The sequence below is a fragment of the Chrysoperla carnea genome, chromosome 4 (assembly GCF_905475395.1).
Source record: "Chrysoperla carnea chromosome 4, inChrCarn1.1, whole genome shotgun sequence".
Lineage (NCBI taxonomy): Eukaryota > Metazoa > Arthropoda > Insecta > Neuroptera > Chrysopidae > Chrysoperla > Chrysoperla carnea.
In genome coordinates this window covers 22,388,851-22,409,526 of record NC_058340.1, presented here as the reverse complement: position 1 = coordinate 22,409,526, position 20,676 = coordinate 22,388,851, and the positions used below count along the sequence as shown (strand labels likewise).

Here is a 20,676-nt window from a genome sequence, read left to right as displayed (position 1 = left end):
CCCTCAATACAGTACACAGTATGGCGCTCACACCGATGCTTAGACGGTGCTCAGGACGTTTCCATTTATACTATACTTGTAATCAATGCATAGTATAAAACAAAATCGCTTCCCGTTGTCTGTGTCTATGTCCCTATGTATGCTTAGATCTTAAAAATTACACAACGGATTTCGATGCGGTGTTTTCTAATAGAAAGAGTGATTCAAGAGGAAGGTTTTTATGTATAATACACGCATAATATAGTACAGAAACATTGATAAATTTTAAGGTTAAATGAAATTGTGGACAAAAGGGAGGGTAAGTGACGCCATATGAAGTGAAGTTTATAACACAATCATCTTTGTATTTAAAATTGAAGTTATCCAGCGAAGGTAGTACACAGCTAGTTATGAAATAAGACACTTAATACATGATCATTGATCAGTAGTACTTGTTAAACATTGGGATATTGAACTTGTTTTGTTATAACATTCTATGTTATATTTATAACTGAGTAAACAGTAAAAGCAAACGTGTTTTCTTTATGTACTGTAATAGTTTATTTGTATTTTACTTTAAAACAAAAACCAGGGACAACCATTTTGTTAGTTTTTTTAATTTTATCCCCATGGTTCAACATTTTTCCGTGTATAATGTAGGTATTATATTGTAAATATGTTTATATGAGGGAAGTATAAAATCGATTTATAAAAAAAGTCTTTTTTTTATTTCAAGTTCATATTATATTCTGTACTCCATACTCTATAGTATATAATACTTATCAAGTATGTACATAACAACATTTAAAGCGAAACATGAATTTCACTTTTATTTTTATAAAACCATATTTATTATTATTTTTATTTTTATTTTTATTTTTATTTTTTTTATTTTTTTTTTTTTAAAGGTTTTAGGGCCGCATCGATAACTGAGATCATTAGCAGCCCACGTTATTAAGCATATTTTTATTATTTTTTATTTTGTTTTGCCTATACCTACTTATCGCGCTATAAATATGAGTGAGCATATCTAATTTGTTAATTTTATTTTCATTTACAAAATATGTTTTTTTAATGTCCACATTAGTGTCAGTATTAATGAATGCTCACGTCTGTATACTGAATTACTGGTACCTTAGTTAGTTAGTTGGTAATTAGTTAATTTTTGGAGAAATTTCACTTCATGCTCCTTTTGAGTAAGCTAGCGTTGTCTATGTTCATGAGTAAAATAGGTTACTAGAATAAGCTACTCTAAACCTTTTGCTTCAAATAAATTACTCCATGTATTTATCCTTTTAGGGAACCTAAATCATAACTTGTGTTAGTTGTAAACAAACAAATTCCTTTGCAGAAGTAAACAAACTTGAACAAAACCCATTAAAGTTATTTTATTAGCATATCTCATTATTAAAGTAGTTAAATTAACTGTATCATTATCTGATAAATATCGATTTGAAAATTGTAAGAGACACATCTATGCTATGAGGGGAATGAATTTAAATAAGTTTTGTTTATGATGATGATATTAGGTGTAATAATAAAGTAATTAGACAGTTATCAGATGATGAAAATATTCAAAATCGAAGCAGAACACATATGTCTATAATTTTAATCAGAAATATTTATGTAGTAAAACCTCTTATAATCAATGGTTCGGTAAACAATTCGTAGCTAGTCTTATTTTTGGCCGAAGTTAACGTGTCTAGGGAATTTGTAGGAAATAAGCTCACCCTAACAGCCTCAGTTAGAAATGCTTGACGATACGAATCGAGATTGACCAGCATTGAAGAATCATTCAATCCTTGGTATTTGAGTCTTTGTTCAAGTTTTAACCAATACTTATAAAAGCAATCTTTGGTCAAGGCTAATAAATCAAAGTTGCTTGTCTTACCCCAAGCCTAAACCAAGGACTTGTAGATTTAATTAATTAAATCAGATACCATATATCCAGAGTTGCATAAAAAACATGTCCCATGTTCCGTTATGTGAACTTACAAAATATGATAAGTATAATAAAAAACATTAATATAATTCGATGTAATTTCAATACTAGGCCAGTCATTATTTGCAAATTTAAGACAATAACCTCTGTCCAGCAGTTTTGATTCAGTTGTTATTTCATACACGGGAGTCTTCCATCTTTTCTGGAAAAGATTAAACCTCAGGACTTGAGGTTATAAAGTGATTAACAATTTTCTTGCCACACATGATAATACAATCATTTACGAAGAATTTACTCGGCAGACGTAACATTTTGTGCTAATTACAAATAATTAAAATAATATTGAACCGTTCACAGCGAAATAAAACGACGATTTTCGATGAAATTATCATATTTTCTCGGGGAATAATCAACGAAATCGTAATTATTCTCTACAATTTTCTCATTTAACTTTCTCTTGCTTTTCTTTTTTTATAAATGCGAAAAACCGTTTTTCAACTTTTTATGCATTCTATCCGACCAAATTTTTTACTTTTCGATAACATGCTTTCGGGATTTATGATTGGATCTTTCATAGACTCCCTGGACTATTAGAACAAATTTTTATTTTTCGTTTATCGTTACAAATTTTCATAGAAATTCTACTGTAACTGATTTTATTCGCTTTTAGTATTGAAAACCTTTTAAGCATATCAACCATTAACCCCGAATATCATCATACACATGTACAAGAGTTATATTATTATCAGTATCTACAGTCAGTGTGGCGCGACGCAAGCGGTGGCGTATTTCTATATATTATATGTACTATAATATTATACATATTGACTTGCTTTTATGTACAAAAAAACAGTGTATAGGTACAAGAAAGCGTAAAAGTAATCACAAATACAAATTTCGGAACCTAAAGATTTCAATCATATTTTTGCCATAAATCTTCCAAGACACATAATAATTTAACCCGGTTATATGGTGACAAGTTGAGGTAGCCGGTTTTTTCGGCTTTTGGTGATGAATTTGAGACAAGCAAAATACAAGTATCTCACAAGTACAAGTTTGTAATTTATGGAAAATTCTCGATTATCGTAAATGAATAAACTAATGAATATGTAACCAATGTTACATATTCATGGGTTTTTTGTCGATGTCGAACCAATTTGTCAAGAAATTATCGAAATTTAAAAAATTCGCATTCTGCTGAGGACGACGTGTAGTTAAAATGTCAAAGTTTTGGAATAATACTCTTAAGGATGTATGAGTGCCTGGGCAGTTGTAGAAAAAAGGCTTGATTATTTTTAAATATGAAGTTGGACCAAGTCATAATCAATTCTGAAGATTTTAGAGGAGGGGGGTTGGTTACCATATTATTTAAATAAATAAATGACTTCAAAAGTAGGCATACTTAACGTTGGTCTTATGGAAAAAAGGTACATGGATGATATATTTTCATAGATTTCTCCAAAACTAGTCTTCTCTTATTATTGAATTATTGAAAAAAAAAACCGTTGTCCTCGACTAATTAAGGATGAATGAGCACGGTAGTGTCGACACAAATTAAACGATATATATATTTTCAATTTTGATGGTGAATTATGTTATAACTATACAATATAAGACGAAAAGTAAGAATACAATTTTTTGATATCTGTTTAATTTTTAAAATATCAAAAATTGAAAATTTTGTTTAATTATTCAGCTTTCGATGTTTCGAAAACCAAAGCAGATATCGAAAAATTTTATTCTTAATTTTCGTTTACATTCATAAAGTTATAAAAAAAAACATCATCAAAGTTGAAAATAAAGTACAAATAACTTCTCATACAAGTCCAAATTTGCCTTGGCGCTCGTATTACCTTAATTTGATTACTTATTTTTCGAGTTAATGATGCACAAAAATGACTAAGAATATTTTAACTTAATGGTAATGAAAATTTCTATGTGTAGAAAACATACATAGAACATCTTTCAATAAGGTATATTAATTTTATGTCTCCTTGTATGCGTTAATATTACATATTAGTTCGTTCTGTGTATAGAAGAACAACAAAGTATAAAGAATGGGTGTCATTCATTCATTTGCGTGCGAATATTTAATTACTAATGAAATTAACATTTCACCCTTTTCACATAAAACATGAACTATATGGGTACTAATCGTTGTACAAAATGTGCTAAATAATTTTTTTTTATAAAGCCTTTATATCTCTTTATGTGATGCGGATTATTAATTTCCAAATGTGTATTTCTGTTGTTTGAAGTTTCTGACGATCACATTTGTCGTTATTGTTGATGTCCAAATTCAAAGTTCAATGAAATATTATAAAATACATATACGAGTTGATTATAGCTCTTTTTACGTCTTTGTGAAATGATTGAAAAAAAAGTATTCGTTCTTTTTGTCACTATTGATATATTACAAGTAGATAAGCAGGAAAACGATAGAGTTATTAAAGTTTAATAAGACCCTCTCCACATGGATGCAACTGTGTTTGAAAGTAATTGCAAATTGTAATTTGATTAAAAGTTACATCGACGTATTTTTTACCTACACTTAGTGTAGCGCACCGTGGTAAGAAAAACAAAGTTATGTGTTTAGTAGCATTACTGTTTCATCTATTAAGGATGTACGAATGACAGGGCAATTTCGGATAAAATGATTGATTTTTTTATATGAAGATGGATTAAGTCTAAATCAATTGTGAAAATTTTAGGGGGGGGGGGTTGTCCGAATATTTGAATAAATAAATGACTTCAAAAGTAGGCATATTTAACATTTATCTTATGGGAAAACAGTAGATGGATGATACGTTTTCATAGATTTCTCCAAAACTAGTCGGTGGAAATTAAAAAAAAAACTAAATTAAAGTTAAAACCTAACTAAATAAATTATTGAAAAAAAAAACCGTTGTGTCCGACTAATTAAGGATGTATGAGCACGGTAGTAGGGAGACAATTTAAAAAAATATATTTTTTCAATTTCGATTGTAAATTATGTTATAACTTGACAATACAAGACGAAAAGTAAGAATAAAATTTCGATATCTGGAATAATTTTCAAAATATTGAAAATTGCAAATTTTGTTTAACTATTTAGCTTTTGATATTTCGAAAACCAAGGCAAGTATCGAAAAATTTTATTCATATTTTTCGTCTACATCCATGAAGTTATACCGAAATTCAATTCATCATCAATTAAGTGGAAAATAAGGTACAAGTGATTTCATCGACAAGTCTAAACTTGCCTTGGCGTTCCTTCTTCCTTTATTTCATTTTGTTTTTTACTATGCGTTACTGATGAAATGCTCATGAAAAGTTGCTCATGAAATTGAACACATATTAGCATTTTCGAATTATACCATAAAATCTTTTGATTATTTCACTTAGACATTAGTGTTAAAATTCCTTTCAAATTATATTACTATTAATTTTCATTATTTAACTTATATTTTTTCTTTTCAGGTATGCCTAACCAAATATTTCAAATTTTCAACTGTATCAAAACACATTGAAAACTGTACGTTTAAATACCTAATTTGTGATTTTGCTACAATCTACGACAGTTGGTAAGTGGCTAAATTTGATGAAAAATATGCATTTCTGACAAGTTTCCTTTTAAATAACTAATAAATATCCAATTTTTTTACTATAAGGAAATTATTAAATTTTTAACTTTTTATTTGTATTGTTTTGTGGTTGAATAACGTTGATGTTTTCGGCGAATTATTAGGAGGAGGGGGCTTAGTTTTTGTGACGTAATATTTATATGGGGGGTCACTTAAAGTGTGACACAGTGTGACAACCGGGGGGAGGGGGTCTCAAAATTCTAATTTTAGCGTGACGTATTTTATGAACGGCCTCATACTGAAAATCATGATTTTTAGTGGTTTTTTGATGATTTCTCTTATTTGCCAAGCAAATTTTTGATTCAGATTCATGTTCAGCACCCCAAAAAAACATAGAATAAACTAATCAAAACAATTACACCAAAACTTTCCACTTCAAACTACCGTTTAATTGGACTATTAGTGTAAACGAACTGTTTATTTCAGTAAAATAAAATGGATTCACCTAATCTCTAGACCACCACGATTTATAAAATTTGTATAAATAAATTGAAAATTCTATTGAACAATTTCTTTGAAAATACAACATCAAATTAATAAAACTTTCATGTAATATAAATAAAATTATTTCTATTTGATTACAATATCATGGTACTCATATTGAATTCTGTTTGTAACATGTTTCGAATTTTATTATTTGAGTAAAAACGTAAATATTAGAAATATTCGATTACATGCGCGATTATTATTATTAAATATTACTTTTGAACATGAAGTAGTGGTTGCTTTTATATAATTTACAAGGTGGTTTTTTTAAAGGGTTCACATTTCTGAGTAGCCAACTCTTTTGTTTGATAACCGATTTGTCAGAAAGACAGTTGATTAATATTTAGTTTGGTTTTCACGTCACGTTAGTGGAACACTTGCAAATTGAACGTTCGATTTCCAAGATCGTGCGATCTAACCGCATAGCCACCCCGTATGTTGTAAAATAATTTTCTTTGGGAATAGGTCTACTAAGATAATCCAGAGACAGTTGAACACTTCTAATACAACATTCGACAAGCTATTGGGGAAATACGAACGCAATAACTTCGAAAAGAGCGTGAAAATTGAATATCAAAATTGCGCCATCTAGACGTCATATGACCGAAATCATATTCAAACATTACTAGCATAAAATTATCTTTTCAACAAAGCCAGTTTTATTGGTATTAAAAATATTTTTCTTGGTTTTATTTTAATTAAAAGTTATGGACTTCCAAGAAAACACCCGTTGCAATACCCATATACAGGATGTACCATTTTAAAAAGTTGATCCACATAAAAAACTAGCACTTTTTAATAAAAACAGTTTTCGAAAATGATTAGCTTTCGGAGGCAATACTACTTAAAAATATGCATTTAAACGACGAAAATTTGCTAGCTTTAGAAAGATTTTTTAGGCATAAGTTAGGAAGATCAATGAATGTTATTCTGTGTTAATAAATTTTAAGTCCAAATTAATTTTCAAGATCGTTTGAAGATCATGTCATGGACACTGGCGAATATCCTCTATTGTCCTTGACAGCTTTTGGTCAAAGCATTTTTCTGTAGCTACTGTGTTTTTTTTCTCGATTAAATGCAATAATGACATATTTTTCCGAATCCTAACGATCTTCGAAAAATATTTTTTTTTTTATAAGGATCAACTTTCAAACTTAAAATGTTATTCTATCTCTTGCAACTATGCCAAATCTGATGTCAGAACATGATATCCTCCATCAAACTCTGGAACTTTTGTTTAAGGTATTTTTTAATTAGTTCACTACAAAACGAGCTATTAGTCATTATAAAATAAAATAACCATCCTATATGTTGTAAATTTGTTTGTTCAAATGTTCAAATAATTAATTATAACAAATATAAATGAGAAATAAGAGGGTCGATTGTATTTCAATTCAGTCGTTTCTTCAGAATTATTTGAAAGAGAATAATATATTATCACAAAATAATACACTAATTTGGATACTATTCGAAAAAAGAATCAACATTGATAGAAAAGATAAACGTGTAAAGAAAACTCTGTGAAATATTCTGAGATAGAAGTCGTCAGGCAACATTTTCAATTACATGCTGTAAAATTGACAATATGAAAACACCAGAAAAGATTGCATTAGTATTTCTGGATATAGACGTGTGAATGTGGAGAGAAGCTGTGCTAGGCACAAAAAGTAACGTTTGTTATTTTTTATTTTTTGACGACTCATTTAACCCTTTAGATTTTTTTAAACGGTACTTCGTTCAAAAATTTCCAAAATGCAAAAATGACGTTTTAAAACGTCAATTAATAGAGAATATAATTTCTTATCTAATTTTTGTGTTTGTTATTTTGATATAAAATATGTGATATGTCTTTACTTGATTGAAATCTTTCCGAAACAGAAAAGAATCATTTTTTAAATGAAAAGTCTCATATTATTACTTTATTACCTTGTAATCTTTCTCTTTGTTCAATTCGTATCCTTGTATCCTTGTGTAGAGTTTGAGACAACATGTATTTGGACATACGTTTTGATAATCGAGGAAAATTAAAATAACGAGACTGGTCAATAATATCACTTTAGAGATTTCTCGCTTGAATTTTACTGTCCCATATTTTACTACATTGTTCAAATTCGTGTATTGGCGGTAAACTGTAAACGTATAACGTATAACATTTACATTTTATTAAAATATTGTTTACAAAAGCCTTTATTCATGATTTTGTTCAAGTGGAAATTATTACTTAAAAGTAAATCTAAATCCTTTACAAATGATTATTGTAATTACGAACAATATACAAATTATGTAGGCGATGTAAGCGAAATTTATTAAATCGGCGGTCTTTTTTGAGGTTTAAAAAAGGGTTCATGCTCATTGGCAGTATTCACATTTAAACTAGGTCGCATTTAAAGTCAACATAACGTTTCTATATAAGGAAAAGGACGTGAAATAATTTTTTACTCTAATTTTATTTTGGTAATGGAAAACAATTCATGATATCAACTGATATGAAGTTGTCTCAACCTCATCGCGAGATCAAATATGGCGAATGGGACTACGAATGTGATACAACTACCGTACGGGGTTAAGTGGTGAAGTTGACACAAACGCATGAAAGTAATATACTGCCTAACTTTCTAATTTTTTGTTTTGAAATGCAACATAATTTTAAAGTTGGACTTGAATCAGCGACCTATGGATTACTATTGATCATAGTGTCCACCGATTATAGTGTGAAGTTCACCGCTGTACCAACTGGGCTACCGATGGTTGTTATATATGTTTAAAAATATGTTATATTATAAAAATGATCAATAAGTAGTTTATTTCAAACTTTCTGTAAATTGGTAACGTTCTGTAAATTTAAATGAATCGAGAATAATTATCAATGAGATTGAAGACTTCCATCTTGCGGCGACACTAAAATCTAAAAATATAATTATCTTGTTTGCGTGCATACGTACAATTAAGGATCATTTTTATACAATCGATATGTCGACCTTGTTTCCGTAGGCGTACAACCAAACAGGAAGTTAAAAGATCGTTATAAATAAAAGAATGAAGGAGGTATATTTTTTAATTAAAAATGTCTATTATCGTTTTAAAAATTAAAAATATAGCAATAGCATATTGTATTTTACCCTGCAGACAAATACTTACGATGTTAGTTTTTGAATTATTTTGAAACCCTAAAAATATTCTTTTCTAAATATAAAACTAAAAAAACTATATATTAATTTCGAATCGATTATAAAGAAATTGTTGAAGAAATTGTTACTCTAGATCAAAATCTATCTGATTATTTAAATTTGCAATGTATAATTTTTATCAGGCAAGTGGATTAAAGTGAAAGTTTTTATTTCTTTTTAAAATAATTATTGTACACTCACTGTCAAAAAAAGTGCCACAGTTAAAACATTCTAAGCGTACTCATCATATGTTATGTTATAATAGTAACACTTAGAATGTTTTAAAACGAGCATTTTTTGTGACATTGAGTATACATAACTTACTTAAAAATTTTTTATTGTACAAAACACCATATTATCAATTTCAGCCAACAATTATTAGAAAATCGATTTTTTTTTACTCTACCGCAACCTATAGTTATATTTAACTTCAATTAAAAATTCGTTTTCCAATTTAAAATCATGTAAAAATTTTGAAACTCATCACTAAAATAATATTGCTAAAAATAATAAAAGAAGGGTATAAATTGTACATAAATAAATTGACAAGCGATGTAATTAGGTAATATTTTCAAAAGATAAAAATACAATTAGTAAACACGAAGGTAAATAATAATTGATATTACTTATATACATAATATACATTATAGTTGATATCAACAAATAAAGTATCTTCAGTAACAATGTGTACATTTGGGTAAGGTATTGTACCTAGATTCAAATATACTTTAAATATACTTTGTTTTTGAAAAATCTAAAAACAAAATTTATTTAAATTCATTGCATATTATTTTACTATTGGCAAGTAAGTTATTGTATCAATATTCCAGTTTTAAAAATTGCGTTAAATTTTTAAAAGGTAAAGTATCAAATACCCAAGCTCATATACCTTGAATCTAACAACGTGATGTGCCTTACATCTATCATTGACACATAGTAATATGTACGCACTGAATTTTACAATTGTAGTCTTCTAAGTGAATGGTTAGCGATAAGTGGGAAAAGAAATTTCATTATCCCAATTGAAGTTGCTGTTAGAGTAGTTAATGCCTCTAAGATAAACGAGTAGAATTTTTAGAGTTTCAATTGCCTACAAATACATTTGTCGAATAGAGTGACTTCAGGTACATTCGGTGGGGCGGTTCTAGGTAGATTAGGGTGTGAACCATGGTAAATTATATATATGTGTTTTATTATCAATAATAGTTTAATATGTAAATTCTCCATAAAAAAATATAGTTTTGAGGAATAATAGTGCAATAAACAGAAACAATTTCCATTGTGTTATTTATCGTTTATGGACTTGAAGAGCACAAATGTAAATTATGATTTTAGGCACTACACCTTATCCTATTATTAAATTTATGATTATTTACTTTTATTATTTATATATTCTTTGTTCATTATTATTATTTTAATATTAGTTTTGTATTTGTTTAAATTGTTTACTAAATATAATGTGTAAATACATAAATATATTATTTAAAACAATAGTTCTATGCTTTAAGTATGTATTTTAATGTTTTTATAAACTTTGTGTAGTTAATTGAAATATTTAGGTCCACGTGTCTGTCTAAGCAGTTTGTTTTCTTTTGTTGGTATTTAATACCACATCTGACTGTCTGATATTCTGGTATTACAATCGTTCAATTTCACCCATTATACAACCTATTTGGCAAATTATTATACGATCTCCAACAAAAAGTTAAAAAAAATTTATGCATGCGAAATCATTGAGAAATAAATTTTTATTCGCATCACATTGATAAATTCTCTTTTTTTGCCAATCTAGCAGAAAGGTAATTATCGTGCAAACTCTAGAAGTATTTTGTTAGACATTCAACAAAATGGCATGCAAATTTTTCGGTTACCAAGGATTACACCTACATAAATTTGTTGAAATTATTCTTAAATAATTTCGAAAAACGTTTATTGGCTTTATGCTTATTGAAGTATAGCATAAAGCCAGTAAACTTATGCAGCCCAAAAAAAATGGCTTGTAGCCTATTGAAGAAGTCGAAACGCGGTTTTATTTTTTTAAATAAGCTAATACTTAATGGTTAAGTAAGGTTAAAAGCTGATCCTATCGAAAACCCCCGATGCCTCCGTGCTCCGAAAAGATTTAGTATTTGAGTTTTGGAAAATACTTTCGACGATTTTATAATTGAAGAAAATTGCATTTTTAATCGATTAACTTATTAACTCGTACTCTTTATTCAATTGCATATACTGACAATATGAAAGTAACATGTCTCTTGTTTCATATTGTATCTCTATGTAATTTTCTAACCTTTTATTTCAATTCTTTTCTACTTCTTGAGAAAATACAGTCGCCTATCTCTTGCCTATCGAAAACCAGATTCTACTTTTGTTCATCTTAAAGGACGACTTTGCGATATCACAAATTTGTATCGCCTATTATTCTATGTATCATCATTTTAAAGGTTATGCAATACTTTTTCGAAGTACAAAGTTACAATTCGAATCAAATTGTTTGGGTTCAAATGGAGGGTTCATTAAATATTTTTCAATTGTCATTAATTATGTTTACAAATTCTTAATATCATACCAAAACGATTTTCAAAATATTTATGGATGATTTTATTGATTTCAAAGTAATGTAGTCATAACATATTTCATTTTTGTACTTATTATATTTTTATAAACAATAATAAATTGTAATTTTACATATATAGAAAATGTTTAAATAAATTGTAAGTAAATTAAAAATGTATTATAAATTTTCCAAGAATTTTATTATGAATATTTTAGTGATAATCAAAATAATATGTATAATAAATGTGTATTCAAATATACATTTCTTACATGCAATCCAAAAAAATATTTAACTAAATATAAAAACAATTTTGTAATGTTTATTTTTAATAATTTTTAAGGCGTATTATTTATTTCAATATAAGACGATTTATTAAATTTAATCATAATATGAAGGGTGAGACAAAATAAAAGAGCCACTTTAAAGAGGCAAAAAAAAAAAACCTCAGAAAATTTCCTTACTCAGCTCTAGAGGAATAACTGCATTCAGGATTACCATATCCCATATTAGTTGGTGGTCGATCTCATACACATCTTAGAATTTTAAAATGTACCCGACTATTGTATTCTTGAGTCAAATTAAGCTTATAAACTGAGTTTTAAACAATTCCGAAACAAAATGTATTTTATAATTTTTGTTTATTTCCGACTTCCGTAAAACTGATAGACTCAAGCCCCTGCTGATATTTTTCGGGTGAAATGACCCAACAGGAATCATGTTGAAAAAGATGCTCCTATATGTAAAAGTAAGTTTAAGCACCATATGGCGTCCGTTTTACGCGGTACAGTTGAGTACATGGGAGAATATGAATGTCACACCCCTCGCTTTCTCACCCCTGGACCAGCAAATACGTACGGCGTTGTTGGATACTAAATCAGCATAAATATTCAAGCGAATAACATAAATGTCGTACCGAAATAAATCCGGCATCTTAGCCTTACTTGATTTACTTCTGCACGGCTTCGAATATTTGTGCAGACTTAGTATACAGCAAGGCTGTACATATTTGCTGATGCAGGGGTGAGATACTAAGAGGTGTGGCATTCATATTCTCATCTGTACCGCTGTTTTACATATAGGATCATCTTTTTCAACATGATTCCTGATGGGTCATTTCACCCGAAAAATTTTAGCTTGGACTTGTAGTCTGTGAATGTTTAAGGTAATTTTGACTCCAAATATATAAAAAAAATGCGGTATAGTTGGAAATTTGATATATATAGTTTCCGAGATATCTTCTAGAATCACATACGAAAATTATAAAACTTAATGTGAATCTATCGCTTTTTAAACTTTTTACCTCCCGCTTTTTTCTGCCTGCGTGAGGCGTACAATATCCATAAAATAAATTTTCTAGTTTTGTAATAAAACCTTATAATACCTGCCGTGTAACGTAACTATTGTTTTATCTATGTACTTTTTTAATATTAATTAATTGATCTTTATCCGTCTATAAATGACTGATATAAATGACATTTATATGTAAATGCCTGCTTAATTAATTAAACATTGTTATAATAATGAGAAAAGAAAAAAAAGGTTTTAAAAATTCACCTTGAAAATCAATTAATTATAATGTTTATTTCTATCAAAATATACTTAAATAGAGTTAGATATAAGTACACACCTTAAATCTAATTAAAATATAAATTATACAATAATAATAATTATTAAAACCAAGGATTTAAAATTTGTTATTTATTTAACGAACAAGTCAAAATTTATTGATACATCATTTTCAATTTCAAATATTAAAAATAATTATTAATGCAAAACATTAAAAATAATATATAATCTGTTATCTTATATAGATATTGAACTTTGAGTAATTTTTTTTTCGTTTTATCTCATAATTTTTTGTTCTAATGTAATTGTATTATGTCTTGATTCACAATATAGTAATGAGTTGTATTTTTATAAAGGCCATTTCACATTTAATATAAAACTAGCTTCGCTGGGCAACTTCAATTTTAAATACAAATATTATTGTGCTATGACCTTCACTTCTTATGCCGCCACTTACCCTCCTTTTGTTCTAAATGAACACCTATTTTGCATTATTGCGTTAATTTCAGTTTCACATTTTGCAAAGACTCCGCAATTCCCTGTAGTTCTTCTACATTTTTAGTTTCTACCAGACCATTCTCACCAAATTTATTGTTTTTTCGCAGCAGTTGAATAAAATGAAATTTAAAAGTTAAAGTCTCCCGTTTATGTTTTTTTGCCTTTTTTGAAAACCCTTGCAAGCGAAATATATTTGCAAGGAACTGATTTTTTCGATAGATGATCTTGATTATATACCGGCAGTGTAAAATTTTAATGTGAGACGTTTTATTTGCAGATATTTTGCGAAAAATTCATATCTACTTTCCAAAGTGTAATAATTAATAATGTAAATGATTTTATTTTGGAACGCATATATGTGGTCAAGACTGGTCTGATCATTTTTATTTCACAATAAAAACGCTACACGAAAATATGTTATAATTTTACTATTAATCATAATTATTAATAAATAAAAAATATTAATAAAATTCATTTATTAATTCAACCATCTATTTTATTATATTTTTACAATGTAAATACAAAAATAAACAGAACATTTATTATATAAACTCTTATTTATATTTGGGTACTGCATATTATACTTAAATTATAAAGGTTTTCATCGGTTTTGAGTAAACAAAAACCATGAGAGAGTTTTTTTTTTCGGAACCAAGTCAATGAATATATTTTTGCTTCCATATTACTCGCCCCAAATGTGGTTTGGATATAAACGGGTCGAAGGCTAAATGTAATTTGCCGAAATTATATGTCCATTTGGTTTGTACGAACATTTAATTTGGAGGTTGCATATCTCTCCGAGGTTACAGAAAAAATGTGAAAAATGTTTCAACCCAAGTTAGCCGAGTTAATTGATATCTGGATTAGTTGAATTAAGTTTTCCCGTTTTTCTTTATCTTGATAACAAATTCTCTATATGCTAGTTTTGGTTTTAGGATATTATTTTGACAGATTAAATATATTTTCTAAAAAAATATTCACGGTATGAAATGCATGGCGTTTACTACAATGCTGATATGGTATAGAGACAGATACTATAGTATCTATCTTAGTATAAGTAATGTTTATTACAGTTTGGAATAGGACTACCCACCAGAAGTTTTGTGGGTATCGCCAACCAGCATGGGTCTCACGCCCATGTTACCATTCCCTCCATATAGTACACTGTATAGTTTTAAAACCGATATTGACATAGTGATATATCCGCAAAAAATTTCTTACCTTGTTTTTCTCAACGCTTTAGGATATTATTCCGGGGATATATAACCCCGATTTGCCTTAAAGAAGTTAAAAATCTAAATGAAGAAGTATCTAAATGACTAAGATGGAAAAGTTTTTTGTACAACTTTATAAATTCAACGGCAAGTTTTTTTTATGGAAGCAAGTTTTAGATTTTACTGCATTTTATAATAAGTTTATATTCCGATGAATAATTCTTCCTATTTTTAAAAGCTTTTATTTAACTTGCAATGTATGAATGTATGTTACGGTGGATTCTTTGAACTCAATTGTGAAGTAGATATCTTCAACCGATTAAGCTGAAATTTGCATGCACATTTAGCTTGGATGACATGAATGCATGGTAAGGTTCCGCCGTCCCGATTTTCCCATCGCTTCCGTATTTTATATAAATACATTTTTTTAGTCTTAAATTAAAAATTTTAATAAAAAATACTTTTTAGGGTACATGCTTTTATTGTACTAATAAGTAGAAAATAATTTTATCTATAAGTCACTCATACCCGACTATTTGTAAAAAGCTTGAGGCGCTTAATATCAAGGATGAATCGAAAAGTAATTAGCAGGTGGAGTAAATGAGGCGTTCCGATTCATTTTTGATATTTTAAATTACCCGCCTCAAGCTTTTACAAATAGTTGGGTATGAGAGACTTAAAGATAAAAGTATTTCCTCCTTTTTAGTACAATAAAAGCTTGTACCTTAAAAAGTATTTTTTTATTAAAATTTTTTCTATACTCAACTCCGCTCAGCGCCTTCATAGTTTGTATTTGTAATACTTCTATGTATGTTTGACTGAGTGTACCGTTAATTTTTTAAATTAAAAACCTGTTTTATTTATATTTTACTAAAAAAATATATATATTATTTTTAATAAACATATTATATTTTAAGTATATTTAGATGAAAAAATATTTAAAAAACAGTATTTATATTATAAATTTAAAGAAAGATAATTTCCGTATTCTTTTTTTGTTTTTTTAAATGCGTAATAGTGGACTTTTTAAACTATTAAAATAGTTGAAGAAAATATTAAAATAATTTAATAATATGTTATTTATTGTGGGAAAAAGTTTATGATGATTTGTGATGAACTTTAGAAAACGTAATAAATGTTCTTTCTTTTTCTTAAATTTCAACAATTCTTATCTGATGTTTTTGGTTAAAATGAATGCTAAAAAAGTAATTTTTTGTTTAAATCAGAAATAGGAAATTTGTTTAAAACCTCCAATTTATTCCAAAGTATAAATTAGAAAAGTAAATGTTTTACTCTTCTAAGCTTCTATCTTCTGGTATGAAAGCTGGAAAGTTTTCAAGAGTTTATGTTAAGATGGCTGACTTTCGGATATATTTTTCCTTGTTATATTTAAGTAGAGGTGACATATGGCTTGCATCTGAAGGGAATTCCTGTAAGTATATCAAATTAAACTTCAATTCTTTAATTATAAAACTTAACCATATTAAATCACTGCTCCACTAGAATTACTCTACTGTTGATTACTCTCATTACACATGCATACATATAAACTGATATTCCCATATAATAAATACTATAAAATTTGCACTATCACGGGTAAACAGTTACGTTTACGAAAAAATGTTTCAAACAAAAGTTGTTTCTTTTTTTATAAGGAACTTTTTTTACATTTAAACTTTTGTTCTGTCTAACGGTTTACAAAATGGAGTACAAGACCCAAGACCCAATTGATCTATGTTTCTATATTTACGCCTCACTTTTTACGTCCTAAGCAAGCTATAAAAATTTCAGCTTGATATTTCATTTCGTTTTTGAGTAATCGTGATGACAGACGGACAGAAAGACGACAGACAAACAGACAACCGGAAATGGACTAATTAGATGATTTTATGAACACCTATACCAAAATATTTTGCTTCGTATCAATATTTTTTAGCGTTGCAAACTTGGTACTAAACTTAGCATACCTTGGTATATTTCATATACATGGTATAAAAATTATTTTAAATTCAGTAATTATTTTAAAATCAGTATGCCTTATTTCAATAGGAAAAGAAACATAAACAAGTGAAAACAAACAATTGACTGAGTTAATTGTTGAAATATCATGCATAGACAATGTTGATTACTCACATTACACATACATACATGCCACCCACACTTAACTGATATTCCCATATAATAATACATACTATACAATTTACGCCTAATTTGCGTCCTCACGGGTAAACACCGATGTTTACGAAAAAATGTTTCAAGCTAAAGTTGTTTATTTTTTTATAAGGAAGATTTTTTACATTTAAACTTGTGTTCTATCTATAATGGTTTACAAGATGGATTCTACGGACTCATAGGTCAAGACCCAATTGATTATGTTGCTCATTTACGAACTTGACCTCAATTTTTACGTCCTGAGTACGCTGTAAAAATTTCAGCTTGATATCTTTTTTCGTTTTTGAGTTGTCGTGCCCACAGACGGACGGATGGACAACCGGAAATGAACTAATTAGGTAATTTTGTGAACACCTAAACCAAAATTTTGTTCATAGCATCAATATTTTTAAGCGTTACAAACTTGGGACTAAACTTAGTATACCTTGCATATTACATATATGCATGGTATAAAAAGTTGCGCACTCTCGCCAAATAATGTTAACGTGGAAATAGAATATTCCAACTTAAATAATCTTACAGAGGAAGATAAACTACGGTATCTGATTCAGAAAACCGGGCTGGATAGTCAAGAGTTGGGTACGTCTCATGGTCGAACAAGCCACTCCTTCACTCTATTGAAGATCATACCCATTATTATTGGAAATTCCGCCCATTGATAAAATGATTCCGCCTTTGGCGCTGACCATAAGTTTCTCTAAAGATTAGAAATCCATTAAAAAAAATTAATGCATTGTCCGGGAATCGAACCCGGACCACCCGAGTGGTAGGCGAGCATTCTACCACTGAACCAACGATGCTCTTTTGTGTTGAAATGGAAATGTAGCTTGATATCTTTTTTCGTTTTTGAGTTTTGAGTTATCGTGTTGGCAGACAGACGGACAGACAACCGAAAATGAACTAATTAGGTGATTTTATAAACACCTATACCAAAATTTTTTTCCTAAAATTAATATTTTTAAGCGTTACAAACTTGGGACTAAACTTAGTATACCTTGCATATTACATGTATGCATGGTATAAAAATCCAACCGATTAAAATCAACTTTTTCATACCGTTATGCCACCTGTTATACCATTGGTGAAACATAGACAAAATCTGGAGAAAAAAATTTTTCTCTCTTTTTTTCTCTCATAGGCAGAATTTATGCCTATGTTTTTTGTGACACCACGATATAGGACACTTGCAAGTTTCACTCCTATCATTTTCTGAAGCTTATGAAAATTTTATGAATCAAGGGCTTCTGTTTATAATTTATAATAGATCTCGATCAAAGGGCATTGAATTCGTTCTCTTAGTTTATTGCTTTAACGTATAATTAAGCCGAATAATTTCAGGTTGTTTAACTTAACACAAAAAGGATAAAAAAATTAAACAGCTAGACATACTTAGATCATTTTCTATTCAACATTATTCATAATAAATGGCCAAAAGTAATGTTATACCTTTAGTTTATGTTATAACGGGGAATACAAAAGACATAATGAGACATTCGGTTTATTAGATTAAACTTTTTATCATCCAAACCTATTTCATTATTCATTACAGTTGTTAAACAAGCTGCGGTAAATATCACCTATCCAGTTTAAATCAATAACTTTTCGGTGAATGGATTATGATTATTCATTATTCCATATGTTTGGGCCCGAAAAAGTAGAGAAATAGTCGCTATACTGAATTGAAATTTTGATAGGTTGTTGAATTTTTACACAAAAGTGTTTATACGCACATTATAAAAGCTACAATATCAGTGATTCACACGAGCAGTATTTTATTTTTTTTAACTAAGATTTCCGCAAAAAAAATAAATAGAACCCATGAAATTATGAAATAGGGTCATAAGAGAAGTGAAAGCTATAACGCGGTATTTTTTTTTATATTTTCTAGCGAAGCGGGTGGGTACTAGCTGCAGCTGCTTTCTAGGCTGCCTGATCGATTCTAACTTTCCTCTAAATTTTTAACCGACTCAAATGCAAAGAAGTAATATTAATATTGTAAAAAAATTTTTAAAAAAGCAGTAGACGTAACGTCAAAGACTATCTTTTCATCGGGTGCTTAATTTCGAAGTTCTTTCAACTTGAATATCAAATACCTCAATAATACCTCAATTACATATACCCCTATCTTACAATAATACCTCAATTACATACCTTAAAAATCCTATCTTTTCGCCCACGCTGTGTAAGAAACTCTTGTTCGGAATTTCATGCAATTAAATCATTCTTCTTTATACACTAATTCGGCTTTAAGTCTTGTGGAATGAAATTCATAGAAAAATTTGTTAGATAAACGCTTCATTAACTCGAATCTTGCGAAAAATGCTAAAAATGTCGAGCTCTTATTGTTTTTAATTTTCAGGACGAATATAAAAACTTTTGATTAGAAAGCTAATGAAGTCGTCACAGGACAATAATCATCTAATTACAATGATTTGCATGAATCGTATAAGATTAAATGTACCAAAAATCTGATTTACGAATACTAAAAACATTCATTTAAATTAAAACATAAAAAAGGTCAAAACTTTACTTACAACTAACAATTACAATTGTGTATTATTGATATGAGAAAGTTAACAAAGTATAATATTAAATTAAACAATTAGTATGAATTAAGTAATTTTTATCTTCATGCATGCATACAAACAAACACTAATACACAAGTTTATGTGCGTAAAAAGAAATTACGTCTAGACAATGTTAATGAATTCATAAGTGTGTGTGGTGTTTTATTATGAGATTTTTAAAAAAATACAATTTTCACTCTAAAAAAATACCACTGCACAAGGCATCATAGTTTATGATATCAATGACGCCATTATTATTAATGGTTTAATTGACTTTTTTGTTTGAAAATAAATAAATTATTTATTACCTCTGTGCATACTTTGCCGAAATATGAAATATTACGCTTAACATGGTAGCAAGTAAATATTTTTTTGGTAGAAGTAAATATTTCATTCGCAGGATTCGAATACTGTCTCAGCTCTTCAAGCACTTTCGAAAAAAGTTGTAGAGAGAAAGCTTGGTAGACTCGCCAAAAAGGTGATGTCCCGTGATATTTACTTTTTATATATTTATTTTTTTGAATTAAGTATTGAGACCTTTGGCTTAAGAATTATTTACCTGTTGTTAAGGTAGTACGAGCGCCATGGCAAGTTTAGACTTGTGGTGGAAATTATTTGTACCTTATTTTCAACTTTCATCATCAAAGTTCGTTTTTACGGTTGAGGACCTACTTCTTTAGCGATATCTCAAAATTTATACATTCAGCACAAGTTTTAAGCACAAACTTTTTTGAGTAAAATAATTTTGTATGCTATAAAGTCACTATATACCTTTGAACTTAAGAACTTCCGGCAATTATAAAGTTTTTCATTGTTATGAATGATACTATATACAGAGGTCGTTTTAGAATTTCCTAATACATTGTATTTTATTTATTTTTGAATCAAAAATAATCTAAGTCGCT

The 20,676-nt window shown here is 28.6% G+C and overlaps 1 protein-coding gene and 1 non-coding gene across 2 annotated transcripts in view; one reads left to right on the top strand and one right to left on the bottom strand.

Annotated features, from left to right (window-relative positions):
• Window positions 1-5,404: 5,404 nt before the first annotated feature.
• Window positions 5,405-20,676, top strand: part of LOC123298429 (tyrosine-protein kinase Src64B) — a 93,188-nt gene continuing 77,916 nt past the window's right edge. The window contains exon 1 of the mRNA XM_044880424.1: window positions 5,405-5,484. The gene's annotated coding sequence lies outside the window, so the exon portion shown is untranslated. The remainder of the gene's footprint in view (window positions 5,485-20,676) is intronic.
• Window positions 17,934-18,004, bottom strand: Trnag-acc. Its single transcript has one exon. It is a non-coding gene; the product is annotated as a tRNA-Gly (tRNA).